At 45.3% G+C, this 20,357-nt stretch overlaps 1 long non-coding RNA gene and 1 other non-coding gene across 2 annotated transcripts in view; both read right to left on the reverse strand.

The window, feature by feature from the left end:
- Positions 1-6,579, reverse strand: part of LOC137504203 (uncharacterized) — a 224,138-nt gene extending 217,559 nt beyond the window's left edge. The window contains exon 1 of the long non-coding RNA XR_011019444.1: positions 6,516-6,579. This is a non-coding gene — a long non-coding RNA (uncharacterized lncRNA). The remainder of the gene's footprint in view (positions 1-6,515) is intronic.
- TRNAN-GUU (transfer RNA asparagine (anticodon GUU)) lies at positions 640-713 on the reverse strand. Its single transcript has one exon. It is a non-coding gene; the product is annotated as a tRNA-Asn (tRNA).
- Positions 6,580-20,357: the final 13,778 nt, after the last annotated feature.

Genomic DNA, 20,357 nt, shown 5'->3' on the forward strand with positions numbered 1-20,357 from the left:
CGGTGGGGAGGGGGGAAATCCCCCCCTCCCCTCGGGCTCTCCTCTCAGCGCTCCCCTCCTGTAAGCAATCATTGGTGGTGCTCGTGGCAGCCGCGGCGGCGGCAGGCAAGCTGAGCACATACCTCCTTCTGGCCGGTCTCCCATCACTAAGTGCTTTATGGAACTTCCTGTCCTCCCCACCGATCTGCGGCCACAGCTCTCCTCTTATGATGCGACCCCTCCTGCCCCCCAAAAAGTCCCTGAGCGGGCCCTGGAGGGGGGGAGGGGGGGGGCCGGAATTTTTTTTTTGCAGGGGGGCCCGGGGCTTTCTAGGTACGCCCCTGTTTGGAACGTTTCAAAATTGATAAGTGGGTTAAAGGCAAAGAACACCACAAAGAGGAGGACGAGGACCGTCTGCGCTATAGGCTGATACCAAGGACCTTTGGGAATTGGTCGCAGGCCTTCAATATTTTGGTGAGCATTGTGGCAGAGAAGGCATCGGATAAGTGCACAGCCTTATTCTGCTACCAGAATACTATTTTTTTTTTCTTTTTTGTTCAATTCAGATTTTCTTTCAGCCACCCACAAGCCTGCTGCTAACTTTCTCATCCAAACTGGTTCAAGTCATGTCTTTAAAGCACCACTCCAGCAAGGCAAGGCCGTCCCTGGGTGGGCTTGAACCACCAACCTTTTGGTTAACAGCCAAATGTGCTAACCAATTGCGCCACAGAGACTGTGCATGCAGTCACTGCTAAATGGCTATCTGGGGTTCTCTCTGGACAACTGCTGAACACAAAAGGCAAGGCCATCCCTGGGTGGGTTTGAACCACCAATCTTTTGGTTAACAGACAATTGCGCCACAGAGACTGTGCACGCAGTTGCTGCTAAATGATTTTATGGGGATGTATGTGTGTCTTTTGGAAGGAGGAAGTAAGTCTGCTCCAAGAAGTTTAACACCACTTTTTCCTACAGCAAAGCATTCACTGTGTGGCAGTATAGTGGTGAGCATAGCTGCCTTCCAAGCAGTTGATCTGGGTTTGATTGCTGGCCAATGTATGTGAGCGTGCTTTTGACATCCTACAAATCCCTGGAAGACAATATCCATGAACGAGGAGGAGGGTGGATTTTTACTGTGTAATCGATTTCGGATCCGGATATCTGCAATATCCGCGGATATCCGTGTCATGCGTCCAAATATCTGCAGATAGCTATTCGGATTTTTTAAAAAAATCCAGAATCCGAATCCAAATCGGATAGCGTAAAAAAGTTCGGATATCCGGGATACCCGGATATCCGGAATTCGGATGAGCCTCCCTGGTCGTGGATTTTGCAGAGGGCATTTGGGGATATAAACTCCTCGTTTTGCTGCGGGGATGCCGCGGTTTAGCAGGGGTTATACTGCTTTACATAAATACTATTTAAAAACGGGAATTGAGACTCATTTGAGTCTATTTAAGTTCTTAGTAGGCGTAGTACTATATGTATCCATATTTAACTCGTCATGGGGGATATTCAATAAAAGACAGAAATTTTACACTAACATAGCATGGGTTGTTCAGTTAGCGCTACCTGTGTTACCTGGGTAATGTGCTTATTGCTAAGATAATGCATGTTACATTAGCAATGCGTGCATTACCTTGGTGATACAGGTTGTGCTAATTGCGCAACCCCCCACTACCTACATGGTGTAAGTATTTTATAAATTATTTAAATAATGTTGTATCAAATGCATATAAAACAACTAATGTTGTATCAAATGCATATTAAACAACTATACCTGAACTTGGGTTTAACATCACTATGGAGGTTTCAAGGTGGCTTAACACAGAAAGATGTCTTGGAGAAGGTCACAGACTACAGTTTTGTCTATAGCCTATTAATTTTACACAGCCATCATGTCAGCAAGTTGGATTGGTATGGCTCTGTAAAACTTATAGGCTATAGCACGCTGCTTAACATCAGTTTTGGATGTATGACAATCTTTTCAGAGATATAAAGGCAAGGCGGTTTCTGGGCATGGGCTGTAAAGGCAAAGGCCTAGATCTCACTCAAGTGTACAGTGGGCAATACTTCATCCTCTGTATTACTTAAAGAGACACTGAAGCAAAACAAATGTATGATATAATGAATTGGTTGTGTAGTATGGATAATTACTAGAAGAGTAGTAGCCAAGAAAATATTCTCATATTTTTATTTTCAGTTATATAGTGTGTTTTATAACATTGCATCATTATTTCATATTTGCAGTTTACACAACCCTCAGCATTCTAAATGATTTTTCAGAGCAGTCTTGTGAATTATTGACCTGTCCTCTAGCTGAGAAAAAGAAAATTCTTCACTGACAGTTAAGATAATAAACTTCAGAAGACAGACTGTCTGCAACTTTGAAAGTCATGGAGCTTAATGGCCTTTTTGCATAGATAACAACTGGAGTTTCTTAACTCTTCCTGTACTGAAAACAATATTAGACTTATGTCTCTGCTGCTAATGTTTTACTTCTTAGCTGTACTACACATACAAATCAATATATCATAAGTTTTTTTTTTCTTCATTGTCTCTTTAACTTCTGTCTCATGCAGTCTGCAGTGCACAGCATAGTGTATTCTAGCTATTTCAGTTACCTTTAGGGAATAATTTGATGCAAATTGAATAATAATAATTCCAGTATTTGGATTTACTCCTATTGGATTCAAAGCGCATGCGAGGCAGCCACTAGAGCACACTCATTCAGGATTAGCAGTCTTAGAGAGTCTCGCCCAAGAATTCCTTATGAACAGGTGCTGGCTTACTAATTAGGAGACTTGAACCCAAGTCTCCTATGTCAGAGGCAGAGCCCTTAAAGCAAACCTGAACTGAAAATGAAAAGTCAAAATAAAAATACACAGGTCATACTTACCTCCCATGTAGTCTACTCCTCAATCTCTTTCTCCTCTCCTGTGACCTTTTTGTCCACCTTGATCAATGGAATTCTCTGTTTTTCATTTTGAAAATGGCCATTACCCATAACAGCTTCCTGGTCAGCACACTGTTAAACTGTAATATCACCCACGTGAGCCATAGTGAAACATGGACATTACCTTGCTCATCAGTTGTCCTTTCAGCTATAACTGACAGCAACTGATATATTTCAGTTCTGACAAAATCTTGTCAGAACTGGAAGGAATCGTTGTTTGAAGAAAATGGCGAGATTCTGAGAGAACCTGACAGCAAGGTAAATATGTAATAATTATTTGCCGGTACAACATGTGTTTATTTTAAATAATTTTACTCGGTTCAGGTTCTCTTTTACCATTACACTATCCAGCCACCATGTGTCATATATGTGATATTGTAGGTTTACATTTCCTTAACTAATTCTCTACAGTTCCCTATAGGAAGCAGAGCTGGCACTTTCATAGGGGAAAACTGTGAAATTGCACAGTGCCCCAGGACTGGCTGTCTGGGCCCCCAGGTCTCTCCTTTAAAGGGCCACTATTGCGAAAATTTAAAATACGTGTAAACACATAAGAATAATAAGTGCATTTCTTCCAGAGTAAAATGAGCCATAAGTTACTTTTCTCCTATATTGCCGTCACTTACAGTAGGTAGTAGAAATCTGACATTACTGACAGATTTTGGACCAGTTCATCTCCTCATGGGGGATTCTCAGGGTTTTCTTTATTTTCAAAAGCACTTAGTTAATGGCAGTTGCTCCGCCCAACTGCCAGAATAGTGTGCAGCAAGCAGGGAGGCTGGCCAGCATCTTTATATAAATCCTTTTCAAGGGGTGTCTTTATAAAAAATAAAGGCCATGCTAAGAATCCCCCATGAAGAGATGGACTAGACCATACCCTGTCGGTTCTGTCAGATTTCTACTATCTACTGTAAGTGACAGCAAGTTGGGCGAAAAGTAATTTATGGCTCATTTTACTCTAGAAGGAATAGGGGGTGCAGCGCGCCTCGCCGAAAAATGTGGTGTCTGCAGCGCGCGCGAAAAATGGGTGTGGCCATGACATTCTATGGGCGGAGCTAACGTAATGATGCAACAGCGAGGCATAAGAAAGCAGTGTTTACGCTGTGATGTGGTCAAACGTGGATTTACATCATAGGTGTGCAGAAACTGTGTGATGCTATTTAATAGTATGCCATAACCCCAAAGCAGCAAACACAGCCAACTATGACCATTAAATAATAAATGCAGCAACAGTTACCCCAGACACCACAAAATAAACGCAATGGGCAACATGTCAGCACAAAATAAACGCATTGCGGGCAACATTTCAGCACAAAACAGACGCATTGCGGGCAACATTTCAGCACAAAATAAACGCATTGCGGGCAACATGTCAGCATAAAATAAACGCAATGGGGGCAAATATGTCAGTACAAAATAAATGCAATGGGGGCAAACATGTCAGCACAAAATAAACGCAATGGGGGCAACATTTCAGCACAAAATAAACGCACTGCGGGCAAACATGTCAGTACAAAATAAACGCACTGCGGGCAAACATGTCAGTACAAAATAAACGCACTGCGGGGAAACATGCCAGTACAAGATAAACGCACTGCGGGCAAACATGTCAGTACAAGATAAACACACTGCGGGCAAACATGTCAGTACAAGATAAACGCACTGCGGGCAAACATTGTCAGTACAAAATGAACACAATTTGGGCAAACATGTCAGTACAAGATAAACGAACTGCGGGCAAACATGTCAGTACAAGATAAACGCACTGCGGGCAAACATGTCAGTACAAGATAAACGCACTGCGGGCAAACATGTCAGTACAAGATAAACGCACTGCGGGCATACATGTCAGTACAAGATAAACGCACTGCGGGCAAACATGTCAGTACAAGATAAACGCACTGCGGGCAAACATGTCAGTACAAGATAAACGCACAGCGGGCAAACATGTCAGTACAAGATAAACGCACTGCGGGCAAACATGTCAGTACAAGATAAACGCACTGCGGGCAAACATGTCAGTACAAGATAAACGCACTGCGGGCATACATGTCAGTACAAGATAAACGCACTGCGGGCAAACATGTCAGTACAAGATAAACACACTGCGGGCAAACATGTCAGTACAAGATAAACGCACTGCGGGCAAACATGTCAGTACAAAATGAACACAATTTGGGCAAACATGTCAGTACAAAATGAACACAATTTGGGCAAACATGTCAGTACAAAATAAACGCACTGCGGGCAAACATGTCAGTACACAATGTACACAATGTGGGCAAACACTTCACCTGCAAGAAAAAGCATTTACTCACCTGGCAGAAGACGTCCCCTCACGCAACCGGCCTCTGGTGCCTCTGGTGTGTGCAGCTCCCCCTGGCCTGGACGATCTTCAATCTCCCGCTCAGCCTCTCACAGGCAGAGCAGGGCTACGGCAAGATGGCATCTGGAGGCGGAGCCCTGTACTGCAGACACAAATAGTCTCCAGTACAGGGCTCCGCCTCCGGACGCCATCTTCCCGTAGCCCTGCTCTGCCTGTGCCTGCCGGAGGAGGACAATGCAGGCTGGAGCGGGGCTGCGGGGAATGAACTAGCGCAGCGTCTAATAGACGCTGCGGCTAGTTCATTGTACGGTGGCCAGAGTCCCGAGGCCGGGACGTCCCGCTGCTAAAAGCGGGACGTTTTCCGGGACCTCATGCAGCCTGAGACAGCACCCCCCGAAGGCGGGACGCGTCCCGGGTAAAGCGGGACGTATGGTCCCCGTACTTTAAGGTAATAGTGTCACCGTGCCCCCCCCCCCCTCCCCGGGCCAGTGTCCTTCTGTCTCCATCCACACTGCGTCTCTGTCTCCATGACCCAGCCGCATGTACATATGTCATGGTGACAGAGAAGCCACGGGGAAGGAGACAGAGGGATGCTGAATGAGAATGGGGAGTGCATCCGCACTGGGAGGGTACAAGCTAAATATATCAGTCCTTACAACAATACTGAGAGCTACAGATTGCCCAGCAAGCTCATGCTGAACTCCTGTTACTCCTGTAACTCCTGTTACAATACTAAATCACTGTGATGCCATTGTGGACATTAAGAGCCCCCGAGGCAGCATGGTGTATGCCTACCAGTTCACTTCTGCAGTTTTCAAAAGCACTGTGTAATTACTCTCTATTAGAAAACAGGCTGCTCACTGTCCAGTCGGTAATCAACGCTATTAATAGACACTTAGGCACTAGCAAACGCAGCAAATATGGAACTGAAAAAATAACTGTAGTCCTGCAGTATAATTGTGCAGAGCAGAAGTGTACACAAGAGCAGAGATGGATTAAGATGTAAAGAAGCCCTAGGCAAGGTAGTACATTTGCCCCCCCCCCTTGTTGTCCTTTTGGCAAGCTGAAGTGGAGAGAGGTCAGAAAAGTTGGCACGGGGACCCCTTGACATCCATTAGACCCCAATCACCTGCCTAGGTTTCTTGGTGGATACATTTACTCTGCACTAGGGTGTGGCTATTGGTTCAATAATCTGATTTCAGTTTATAGTAGTAGTTTAGAAGTACCTTATGTCTTTTATCCATAACATGAACTTACATTTTCAGAAAGCAGCCATTAGCAATATCTGGACCAGTATCGCCATGTATGACTTACTGGTATTTCAATAGACTGTTTAACAGATTCACCTGAGCTAACGTAGAACTGTCGGCCAGTAGGGATGGTTGGAAATGCTGGTTACCGATTAGACGGAAATTTCGATTTCCACCAATGCTGTTTTCCGATTACAGTTTCAGGGTGTTTTTTTTTGGTCATTTTTTACATTCTCTGATTGGCGAAATACTTTTGACTCAGAAGTATTGGACAAATCAGAGCATGGACACAGGAATACTCAGTAGTATCTGAGTCTTGGGATTAGTCTAAAATTACCACGGTAATCTGACTTTCGCATAAAAATTCTGCATTCTCTGATCGGTCCACTGCTTCTGAGTTCGGTGATTGGGCCAAAATGAATGTGTTGCTGTAAATCAGATTTCTGTGGAAATGCGGAAATTTCAACTCTGTGGAATCCGAATGAGCAATTCTATTGGCCAGCAACAGTAACTGGCAGGTAACTGTAAAAGTTAGCCACAGTTATGTGTCTGCAGCCATGCTGAGGGCAGTGGGGATATTCAAGGGTCTGTGGGAAAAATTCATTTAAGATTATTGATATTGTTTTTATTACTCAATATTTTCATGCTAGAGTTATTTTACTTCCGCAATGATCATTCATTTATAGAACAAATAGAATGTGCTACAGTATTTAAACAACTAGCAAATAATTAAAATCCAGTCGTGCTGAATAGAGATGATCACAGATATTCAAATTATTCCGAGTTGATGAAAATTCTTATGCAAATATACGCAGCTTGAAAATGGGCCTATCAATTTAAACCTGGGTTTAAATTGATTGGTCCATTTTCAAACTGCATACATTTGCATAAACATGTGCATAATTTATGAACAATTTGCATCTCATTGATCATCCCTACTCCTGAGTGAGCTATACCTTTGTTGGTGACCACAACCACCAATCAAATGATAGTCCAAGTGCACATCATGAAATCAACATTAACAGTAGCTGGACAGTGTACAGGTTAAGGGCACTGCCTTTGACATGGGAGAACAGGGTTCGAATCCTAGCTAGGGTCAGTACCTATTCAGTAAGAAGTCATGGGCAAGGCTCCCTAACACTGCAAGGTGGCCTCTTGAGCACATCCCAGTGGCTGCAGCTCTTGAACGCTTTGAGTCCATCAGGAGAAAAGCACTATACAAATGTTTGGATTATTATTATTAAAAGTTCACTTCTATGAACAAGCCTGAAGTGGTCCGCCACACTTTGCTCTGTAAATCCTCTCTTGATATTTCTAATGCGCGCCTGTATCCTTGTTTTCAATAACCTGGTGGTTCTACCAACATATTGTTTACCGCACAAACACCGCAGCAGGTACACAACTCCTTTGCTACCACAAATTTTGATACATTTTGGAACTTTGTTTTTAAAAGAATTAACCTCACTCAGTTTACATGAGTTAGCTTCCTCACAGAGTTTACAATGATGACAGGGGAAAAAACAATTTTGATAATTTTTATGAAAATTGAATGGTTTAGGGTAGATTGTCAATTTTAATAACTATTTTTTGAAAACTGGTGAAAAATTTAGCGCGTGTGTGATACATTGGTCAGATTTTTCAATGTTACAATCAATCGATTGTAATCCTTGAATAGAAAATAAATGTAATTGTATGGTGTGTGGCCACCTTTAGATCTAAATAGCTTTATTGCAAATGGGTTGGTTACACATGAAGTAAAGAAGATCACTATGTTAGGACCGGTTCATTGGCAGCTAAAATGGTCCATTTACTTCCTAGCAGATGCAAATGGATCCGATGTTAACTTATGGATCCATTCGCACTGCTCTGTGAGAATGGATCCATTTGGCATGGTCCGCCAAAAGACCACAAGTTTGGGAAGGCTGCAATAATTCCAGAGTGATGAACGTTTTGCATTGACCGCTTGCAAGCAGAATTAACCTAAATAAAAAATGATCTGTTTCACAGGTCACTTTTTACACGGATCAGTTTTTGATCGATTTAGTGTGGACCGGGCCTTAGTATTGTTATATGACATAGATAGAGGATTGAAAGCAGCAGAGGGAGGGGCGGGATCCAGAATGGAAGATCTACCCAATCTTAGCTGGGAGCTGCTCGCTCTAAATATCCTAGGCGCTTGTATAGTCCCGTGCCCCAATAAGTCACGAGGCATTTTTCCAGTCAGCAGAAACGGAGACTGAGTGGCACACCATCAATCACATGTAAGGCGGTTGCTTGACCATTAGTGGTTGGTGGCCACCAGGTCACAGTAACAGTCATGGAGTGCCTTGGTTCTCGGTGTGGGGTATCTGTACTCCAAGGGCTTCTTCTGAGGTCCAGGGCATACTAGTTCATTAAATATAACAGATTTAACATTTTAGAACATGCTAAATCAAATATTAAGACCAAACCAGTAATTATAAAATTAACAAGGATTACTTTATTTATATTGCAGAGCTGCTAAATGTTTATATGTACTTCAGATAATCTTTCCTATAACAGGGAGTACTTAGAGACACACACTTTTGTAGGTGTGCATACCAAGATAATGTTCTAAAAACACTAATGAAATGAGCAGCACAACAAAATTAAAGGAAAGGGGTTCAGGTTTTAACTACAGTAAGAACATCAAAAAAGTTGTTTTGGGGCCACTCAGAATCCCTTTTCCTCAAGCTACGCAGATACAATAATGATGTATGGGTGCTGCTAATGATTTTGTAGTAGAAAGAATGGAGCGCTCTGAGACACTGGCAACTGTAAAAAGTCCACTGCCCTAGCTAGAACAGGTCTCACCTGATGAGTTGGGCTGTCCGCAAAGATCAGCCGAATGCGTAGTTGTCCCACTTAATCAGCCAGGAACCGGGCTTTATTTGCAGGTGGAGAAAAGAGCCATTCAGAATGGCATCCACGCTGGCCAGCGGTCCGACGGATGAGCAGCAAAAGGGGGACACGTGTGTAGTCAGTAGCGGTATCCCCATATCCTAGCCACTCACTCTCTCCGTATGTAATGTGGAATGTGTTCGCATATGCAGTGCACAGTATTATACTCACAGTTCCTTGTGTTATGCATGTTACAGCCTCACTTTTATCACTGTAGGAATAGGTTTTGCATTGAGCATATTGCATCTTATGATGTTCTTATTTTGCATCATATTGATGACACTTTGCGTGGTTTCACTTGTTGTATGACTTCTGTCACTTTGGTACCTCAATCACTTTTAAATGGGAATATACTGAACCCGGGTTCAATCCCTGGAGGTAGCTCTTTATAGAGCACCCCATGGCGATTTATATACTACATTGCATATACTATATTGATATTGGGCGCTTATGATTTATGCTATAATCTACTCGGCATGTTTTTGATATTACTGGCGGTATGACTGTTTTAATTGTTTTTTATTATAACATGGTGATATGTATAATTGGCAATAGAATTTTAATTACTTTTGAATATTATATATGTGTAGTGCTGTTTAAAATGACCTAGTTCCCTCTCTTACTATAATTTCTCTTGAGCTCCTAGCACACGCAATAGATAGTGTTTGCTGAGATAACTGCTATTGTATTGTGCATAGGGCAGAACAGGTGTAAGGACAACAGGTTTCACGGAAAACTCACTCTCTGTTTCTTCAGGTCATAAATAAAACAAAGTTTTATTTATGACCTAAAGAAACAGAGTGACTTTTAAAATTACAGCTGCCCCACCTGGTAGTGGCTCCTCAGCGTGGATGCCATTCTGAATGGCTCCTTTCTCCACCTGCAGATAAAGCCAAGTTCCTGGCCGATTAACAACTATGCATTCGGCTGGTCTTTGCGGACAGCCCAACTCATCAGGTGAGACCTGCTAGGGCAGTGGACTTTTTACAGTTGCCAGTGTCTCAGAGCGCTCCATTCTTTCTATTTCAGCTACATAGTGTTGCATAGGAGCTGCCTCCATATTGGTTGTCTGATCACACTCTCCAGGGAGCTTCACCTACCCCTTTGTTTTACATAGTGCTAATGATTTTGTGGCCCCAAGCAGCACATAATTTGTGGCCCTTCCGCCCCAGTCAGAGGCTCATTCTCCCATAATAATAGGTAGCTAAAGGTGTCCCCGCTTATAGGTAGCCACTTCCAGGATACCTAGTCAAAGGTGTCCCTGGTATTGGGCATTGGTGTGCTGCTAAGGTGTTTTTTTGTCTCAAGCACCACATCATTTGTGGCCCTTACTCCTCAGTCAGAGGCCCCTTATCCCTTAATAATAGGTAGCCATAGGTTTCATCCCCCAATCAATGCACTTGATCAGTTGCAGTGACCTATTAGATGTCACCTCTAGAGATGGCCCGAACGGTTTGCCGACGAACGTTAAACCAGCGAACTTCTGTGGTTCGCGATCGTGGTGAACCGCAAACTTTTCCGGAAGTTTGATTTGCCCCCATAGTGCATCATGAGGGTTAACTGTGACCCTCTACATCACAGTCAGCAGGCACATTGTAGCCAATCAGGCTACACTCCCTCCTGGAGCCCCCCCCCCCCCCCCCTTATAAAAGGCTGGCAGTGTCAGGCATTGGACGTGTGCCTGCAATAACTAGAGAAGGGGTAGCTGCTGCAGACTCTCCTAGTGAATCAGAATCAGAATCAGAATTTATTTCGCCAAGCACGGTTGGACCGTGCCCGAAATTGGATTTGGCACATAATTTGGCACAGAAATAGTAATACAACAGACAAGATGCTACAGAGTAGTACAACAGAACAAGAGCAATGCAACAGAACAGGAGTAATACAACATATGCAGTAGCGCGATTGCGGGTCTAGCAGGAATAGCAGTGTGTGACAGAAGATAATAGTCCTAGTACAACAGGCAAGGCGGTAAACAAGAGCGGCCGCAGCCGAAGTCAGGTATTAGTCCGTAGGCGGCAGTGGGGTGGGGGGGGTCAGTGGAATGGGCAGAGTTCAAGAGTCTAACGGCTGTGGGGAAAAAAGTGTTCATGCGCCTGGTAGTCTTAGCAGGGATGGACCGGAACCTCCGGCCTAGTTTGAGACGGCTGAAAAAACTGTGACCAGGGTGAGAGGGGTCGCCCACAATTTTCAGTGCTCTATTACGCAGTCTGGTGTTGTAGATGAGATCTAGAGGGGGGAGGGGTTTTCCAATAATCCTCTTCGCTGAGCTGATGTCCCTCTGGAGTTTATATCTGTCGCTGGCGGTGCAGCTAGCGAACCAGACCAGAATGGATGAGCAGAGGCTCGATTGTAGCAGAGTAGAAGGACCTCAGAAGTTCATGGGCCATACCAAACTTCTTTAGTTGGCGAAGAAAGAAGAGTCTATGTTGTGCCTTCCTCTGGGTTGCAGTAGTGTTTGCCCTCCAGGTCAGATCATCAGAGATGGTTGTACCCAGGAGGCGAACGCTGGGAACCCTAGTGACCTCAGTGCCCTCAATATATATTGGGGGAGGAATACTGGCGTGCTTCCTGAAATCAATGACCATCTCCACTGTTTTGGCAGTGTTAAGAACTAGCCCACTCTCATTGCACCAATTGCAGATTCTGTCTACCTCCTTGCGGTAAGTTTAGTTAGGCTCTTGTAGGCTTGTTAGCTTGCTCCTGGCTGATTGTTATTGCTAAAAAAGCACCCCACAACAGCTCTTTTGAGAGCTAAACTTCTTGTGATCTATTTTTTTTTTTTGTGTGTGTGTCCCACTGACACTTGTGTTGCATAGACAGCCTTGGTAAATCCTACTGTGTGTGCCACTGCCAGGCCCAGCACATTCAGTGACTACCTGTGTGTGTGACAGGTGCACATTGCAATACCCATCACTGCATATACCTACTACCTGTTGTTCACTTCAGTGCACCCTCCTACCTACGTGAGCTGAGCGCACGCAGTGTCACTGAGTCTGTCCGGTACCTGTCTGTGTGTGACAGGTGCACATTGTAATACCCATCACTGCATAATCTACTACCTGTTGTTCACTTCAGTGCACCCACCTACCTACGTGAGCGCACGCAGTGTCACTGAGCCTGTCCGGTACCTGTCTGTGTGTGACAGATGCACATTGTAATACCCATCACTGCATATACCTACTACCTGTTGTTCACTTCAGTGCACCCACCTACCTACGTGAGCGCACGCAGTGTCACTGTGCCTGTCCGGTACCTGTCTGTGTGTGACAGGTGCACATTGTAATACCCATCACTGCATATATCTACTACCTGTTCACTTCAGTGCACCCACCTACCTACATGAGCGCACGCAGTGTCACTGTGCCTGTTCGGTACCTGTCTGTGTGTGACAGGTGCACATTGTAATACCCATCACTGCATATACCTACTACCTGTTGTTCACTTCAGTGCACCCATTTACCTACATGAGCGCATGCAGTGCCACTGTGCCTGTTCGGTACCTGTCTGTGTGTGACAGGTGCACATTGTAATATCCATCACTGCATATATCTACTACCTGTTGTTCACTTCAGTGCACCCACCTACCTACGTGAGCGCACGCAGTGTCACTGAGCCTGTCCGGTACCTGTCTGTGTGTGACAGATGCACATTGTAATACCCATCACTGCATATACCTACTACCTGTTGTTCACTTCAGTGCACTCACCTACCTATGTGAGCGCACGCAGTGTCACTGTGCCTGTTCGGTACCTGTCTGTATGTGACAGGTGGACATTGTAATACCCATCACTGCATATATCTACTACCTGTTGTTCACTTCAGTGCACCCACCTACCTACGTGAGCGCACGCAGTGTCACTGAGCCTGTCCGGTACCTGTCTGTGTGTGACAGATGCACATTGTAATACCCATCACTGCATATACCTACTACCTGTTGTTCACTTCAGTGCACTCACCTACCTACGTGAGCGCACGCAGTGTCACTGTGCCTGTCCGGTACCTGTCTGTGTGTGACAGATGCACATTGTAATACCCACCACTGCATATACCTACTACCTGTTGTTTACTTCAGTGCACTCACCTACCTACGTGAGCGCACGCAGTGTCACTGAGCCTGTCCGGTACCTGTCTGTGTGTGACAGATGCACATTGTAATACCCATCACTGCATATACTTACTACCTGTTGTTCACTTCAGTGCACTCACCTACCTACGTGAGCGCACGCAGTGTCACTGTGCCTGTCCGGTACCTGTCTGTGTGTGACAGATGCACATTGTAATACCCATCACTGCATATACCTACTACCTGTTGTTCACTTCAGTGCACTCCCCTATCTACGTGAGCGCACGCAGTGTCACTGTGCCTGTCCGGTACCTGTCTGTGTGTGACAGGTGCACATTGTAATACCCATCACTGCATATACCTACTACCTGTTGTTCACTTCAGTGCACCCATTTACCTACGTAAGCGCACGCAGTGTCACTGAGCCTGTTCGGTACCTGTCTGTGTGGGACAGGTGCACATTATAATACCCATCACTGCATATACCTACTACTACCTGTTGTTCACTTCAGTGCACCCACCTACCTACGTGAACGCACGCAGTGTCACTGAGTCTGTCCGGTACCTGTCTGTGTGTGACAGGTGCACATTGTAATACCCATCACTGTATATACCTACCTGACAGTCACTGTTCTATCATTGAGCTACCACAGCCCGGTGACCATATGGGCTTGAAAACTGCCACGGCCTGCACTCTGGCCATGGTGTGCACCAGTCCAGCATGGCCCTCACTATACAAACAGCTGTTTGCGGTGCGTTACACAGTGAGTTTGGTGTGTCAGTGTGAAGCAGTACTCTAATTACACTCCCTGATTGATGTATACACATGCAAGATGTTTTAACCTCCTTGCCGGTTATCCCGAGCTCAGCTCGGGGTAACCTGCGCAGGAGGATTTCTCAGGCCCCGCTGGGCCGATTTGCATAATTTTTTTTTGTTACAAGCAGCTAGCACTTTGCTAGCTGCTTGTAACTTCCGATCGCCGCCGCTCACCGCCGATCCGCCGCAATCCGCCGCGCCGTGTCGCTCCCCCCCGCCCCAGACCCCTGCGCTGCCTGGCCAATCAGTGCCAGGAAGCGCTGAGGGGCGGATCGGAATTCCCTGTGACGTCCCGATGTCCATGACGTCATCCCGCCCCGTCACCATGGTGACCGGGGAAACCCTGCAGGAAATCCCGTTCTCAACGGGATTTCCTGCATACTCCGATCACCGAAGGCGATCGGAGTGGGTGGGGGGATGCCGCTGCTCAGCGGCTATCATGTAGCGAGCCCTGGGCTCGCTACATGATTTAAAAAATTTTTTTTTTAAAAGTGCGGCGCTGCCTCCTTGCCGGATTTTTTAGACCGGCAAGGAGGTTAAAGCACTTTAGGCCTGCAATTTAGCATTCAATGTGATTTCTGCTCTTAAAACGCTGCTTTGCGTCAAATCCAGATTTTTCCCCGGGACTTTTGGCATGTATCCCACTCCGCCATGCCCCCCTCCAGGTGTTAGACCCCTTGAAACATCTTTTCCATCAATTTTTTGACCAGCATAAGTGATTCTTGTTTTCAAAGTTCGCCTCCCCATTGAAGTCTATTGCGGTTCGCGAAAGTTTGCGCGAACCGAACTTTTGTGGAAGTTCACGAACCAAAAATCAGAGGTTCGGGCCATCTCTAGCCACTGCTACTGATCAAGTGCAGAGATTGGCCCAAGTGCAGTGGTCCCGTCCGCAAGGCACCAGTTAGCAAAAAGAGCAGCGGTCGGCTGTGATTGGCTGGTCTGGTGCCAGCACCCCTGCCTGATTGGACGGGGATTCGGGTATGCGTAGATGAGCAGGTTAGTGAGTGTGCCAGGAAGGCGTGTGGGAGAGCGAAGAGGAAGCAGGTGCCGGGTGGCCCAAACTGTTTGTCCAAACGCCGCCCGCCTAAATCACTAGATTCAGGTGGCTTAATGGTAGGTCCACCCCTGCTGCAATACATTCAGTAGCCAATAAAATTAACACATATACATTTTTGTTTTATATTCAGAAAAGAAAAAGCCATATACTGAGCATGCTAAATGATTGTGTATGACTATCACAGCAGATAAAGCATTCTGTGCTCACTACACATTTGTGCAGTTCCACGGCTCAGAATAAAACCTCATGAAATATGCACATATCACAGCTCCTTTGAAGTTCTGCTGTTTGGCTGCTCACAGCATCCCTCTGGAATGCATTTTAAGTACAACCTGCGTTTAACGCTTTGCCTGCTTAGCAGGAGAGAACACAGACAGGCTTACATTTTTTTCCTTAGCCGCTAATTTTGTTTGCTGCCTACATCTTCACATTATTCACCCATGAAAACCATTAGCCTGCTGCAAAGCACGAGGGAGTAGGTAGGGCATGCTGAGATGTGCAGCATCAGAACTGATGGCAATATCACTACAAGAAGGTTAATGGCAAAACCAGTCACAGAAACAGGACTATTGAATAAAATGTTCACAGTGCAGGTTTTTTTTTCTTACATTGGATTGATTTTTCTCAAGTAATTGATTGTTAGCACCGCCTCATTTCCTAGGCAAGACATAGAAGAGTTACCTCTTGCTGCTGTCGTTTAAAGAGAAACCGTAACCAACACTTGAACTTCATCCCAATCAGTAGCTGATACCCCCTTTCCCATGAGAAATCTATTCCTTTTCACAAATGGATCATCAGGGGGCTCTGTATAGCTGATTTTGTGGTGGAACCCCTCCTACAAATGAGGTCTCACAGCTCTGAGGTACTGACATCACACTGTGGGAGCCTTGGTGCATTGTGGGAAATAACAACTGTTTACAACTGCTAAAAAAAAAGCAAAGAGCATCTCCTTCCAGTGACATCACCAGCCAGCAGTAAAAATGTCACCATGTGGTAAATGTCGGAATGTAAATCAGGGAGAGGAAAGATTTTACAATGGGCAAACACTGACTAAATCATATATACATAATTATTGTAAAAATTAAGCACCTTTTTATTACATTATTTTCACTGGAGTTCCTCTTAAACGGGAACTTCAGGCTAAACAAACATACTGTCATTAAGTTACATTAGTTATGTTAACTAGAATAGATAGGTAATATAATCTCTTACCCACCCTGTTTTAAAAGAACCGGCAAATGTTTGTGATTCATGGGGGCTGGCATCTTTATCATGGGGGCAGCCATATTTTTGGTTGAAAGGAGGTGACAGGGAGCAGAAGACACATTTCCAACTGTCCTGTGTCCTGATTACTCCTCCCAGCTGCACACGCTAGGCTTCAAATGTCAAATTAAAAATGTAAAAAAAAAAAATTGCACCAAAACAGCAGAACGAGAACAATAACATCATAAATCCCATCATGCTTTGCACAGCATAAGGCCCCATTCACACTTGCGTTTTGCCTTGCAAACGGACCGGATCCTGATCGGATCCTGATCAGATCAGGACCTGATCCTGATCGGATCAGGACCTGATCCTGATCGGAACCGTACGGTTCCGATCAGGATCCGATCAAGATCCGGTCCGTTTGCATCAGGCATGCATCAGGCTGCCATCAGGATCCGTGGGCAAAAAATAGCGAAATTAAATAAAAAAATGTTGGGGTCAGCAGAAGGTGCACCTGGTGCACCTGTAGAATCAGGTTCCTCCGCTGTAGGCCTCACCTCCACCTCCGACATTCTGCCAAAACAGCTCCAGCACGTCTGTCACTGCTGCTCCACTCCAGACATGCTTGGCCCATGTGTCCCCATCCGAAATGGCCGCTTGGATACGCATAGGAAGTGGGGTAGAATGTCAGGTTTTTGTAGGCAGTGTGTTCTGTGCCTTCCGTTCCCCATTGGTTTCTGTGTGCCTGATGGTGCTGTCAGGCTCCGGTCAGGCTCCGGTCAGGATGCGTGGGCCGGAGATCCGGACCCAAAAAATAGCGCATGTTGGAAAAGAGTCCGGATCCGATCCGGCTCCGGTACGTACGGAACGGACGCGTGTGAACGTCCGCATAGACATTACATTGCTATGCGGAACGTACGTTCCGTTTGTACAGTATGTGTTCCGGATCCGATCCGGAAAATCCTGATAGCGAACGCTAATGTGAATCGGGCCTAAGGGGAAAAATGCCCGGCCAGTTTTCTTCTGTGCAGCTAAAAATGAGGCTTGTATAAGAGAAACAAAGTTCTGATGCTGTGAAACTGTTAAAGAAACACTAAGCCTTTTCAGTGCTGCTGAGTCGATTTTTAGTCTGGAGGTTCACTTTAAAACCTTCATTACTGCTGTATGTGCCTGTTGTTAGTGTGTGTGTTTATGTTTGTCTATAGTGTCAGTGTGTGTGTAGTATCTATAGTGTTAGAGTATGTGTGTGTGTCTGTGTGCTGATAATGTTAAGCCTGGTACACACTTTTAGTTATAATTGTCCAGTCACTGCCCAGTGCCCAATTTTGTCACATCCATGTAGTATGAGGGTCAACAGATATGTAATACTATGATCAGATTGTGTAAGTAAACCCTAATACTACATGGAGGTGGTAAAACTGGTCAGTGATTGGCCAATCATGACTGAAAGTGTGTACTAGGCTTTAGTGTGTGTGTTTGAGTGTGCCGCTAATGCTAAGCCTGGTACACACTTTTTATTATAATTGATATTGGATACTATGAGCAGGTTGTGTAGGTAAACCCCTTATACTACATGAAGGTGGTACAATAAGTCAGTGATTGGCCAACCATAATTGAAAGTGTGTACCAGGCTATAGTGCGTTTGTGTCTTTTGTGTTAGAATGTGCAAATTTGTGTGTGTGTTTAGTGTATCTGTGTGTGCTTTAATAGCAGAAGTAGTAATCATTTAGATAGACATTGACTATAGCTTATTTATATCGTATTAAGGGGAATTGGTGGCTATGTGTCTGTTTATAGCCCTCACAATATTGGGAGTGTCTGTCTATAGCATATATTCTGCAGATCAGAGAGACAGGGGGGCGGAGGCAGGGAGAGAGAGTGGAGCTGAGTGTGTGTGGGTGTTTATAACCTATATACTATATAGAGGGAGAGAAAGTGAGAGAGAGAACTGTGTGCATTAGTGTCTGTTTACAGCCTGTACACTTTATATAGATAGAGTAGGTGTGTGTCTATTTGTCTCTAGGCTATATAGTGTATGTAGATTATAGATACGAAAAGCGAGTGTGCAGATCATTTTTTCTCGGAGGCTAAAAGTTAAAATGTATTTAAAGGAAACCTGAAACGGGTAAAAAAAAAAATGATATACATACCTGGGGCTTCCTCCAGCCCCTTTCAGGCTGATTGGTCCCTCACCGTCTTACCATGCCGCCTGGATCCTGTGCCAGGTGGGCCGGTAATTTAAAATAATAAGTTGGGCGTACTGCATGGCTCAGCTGTGCATGTCTCATCGTGCTCCCGTCGCCGGGTGAGTTCGGAACCTTTGCCTACGTTGACTGGTGCCAACTTGCGAAATTACCGGGCTGCCTAACGGAGGATCCAGGCGGCGTGGGAAGATGGCAAGGGACTGATCAGCCTGAAGGGGACTGGAGGATGCCCCAGGTATGTATACAACTTTTTTTTTTACCTGTCTAAGGTATACTTTAAAGGGATGCTGAGCTGAGAAGGATATGGAGACTGCCATATATCTTTCCATATATCTTTCCTTTTAAACAATGCCAATTGCCTGGCTGTCCTGCTGTGGCTCTAAAACTTCAAAAACACATGAGGTTAAACATGGCCGAGCCGGCCACTGAAGAACGCCTCTGCCGAGAATCTTCTGTGTGTACAGTGGCAACTGGCGAAGCCCCTCCCCAATGCACCAGTGAGAGATCTGGCATGCTGGATCATTTCCGCCAAATGCTGCCTGGCACCATTGTTCTCTCTCCTTACTGCTGCCAGCCCGTTGTGCGCCACTCGTCATCCCTCCACCCACCTCCACAGTAACAGAACGCATCACTAGCCTGGAGGCTAGTGATGTGTCTGTACAGCATTAACCCCGAACTGTCCCCAGGAGGGATCAATTCCTGATCCCAGCTTGGCCACAGTAATTGCATGTGTGTACTTAGCTTTATACGTTTAGCTATATGGTAGACCTAGAACAATCATGCAGATAAGGTACTTTGATTGAAGTCTGAATTACTACAGCCGCATGCTTGTTTCGGGTATGTGACTCAGACACTGCTGATGACAGAAAAAACAGCATTCCTGCCAGGCAACTGATATTGTTTAAATGTGATAGCTTAAAGGGAACCTGAGACGGGGGGATTTAAAAAAATTATATATACCTGGGGCTTCCTCCAGCCTCCCCCAGGCTGATCGCTCCCTAGCCGTCCTCCTCGGCCGTCTGGATCCTCCGCAATTTAGCCTGAAAAGTCCTTTGGTCTAAGACGTACTGCGCATGTGCAGCCTGGCCATGCGTGCACCCCCATTTGCACTCCTGTTGCCGGGAACATTATTAGCCTACACAGTACTACTGGCCAGGTGCAAATTGCTCCCAGCTATGGGAACGTGCACAGCAGGACTGTGCCTGTGCTGACTGGCCTCGACTGAAGGACTTTGGGGGACGTATTACAGAGGATAAAAGTGGCACAGGAGGACGGCGAGGGAGCGATCAGCCTGGAATGGGTTGGAGGAAGCCCCAGGTACGTATAATTTTTTTTAAATCCCCCGTCTCAGGTGCCCTTTAAATATTCCTTTCACCTCAAGTTCCATTTAAATCACATATGTTTTCCAACCTCAGTGAACCATGAACCAACCCAAATATGTTCACTGAGCTACAACAAAAAGCAGTAATACATAGAGAGATGCAAGGCCGAGGCAGTGGTGAGAGAGGCTCCAGCCTCAGGGTGCAGAGTGCACAACTCACTCTGCTATCATACCCCTATTGTGTTTGAAGCAGAGAAAA

This window comes from Hyperolius riggenbachi, chromosome 4 (genome assembly GCF_040937935.1).
Source record: "Hyperolius riggenbachi isolate aHypRig1 chromosome 4, aHypRig1.pri, whole genome shotgun sequence".
NCBI lineage: Eukaryota > Metazoa > Chordata > Amphibia > Anura > Hyperoliidae > Hyperolius > Hyperolius riggenbachi.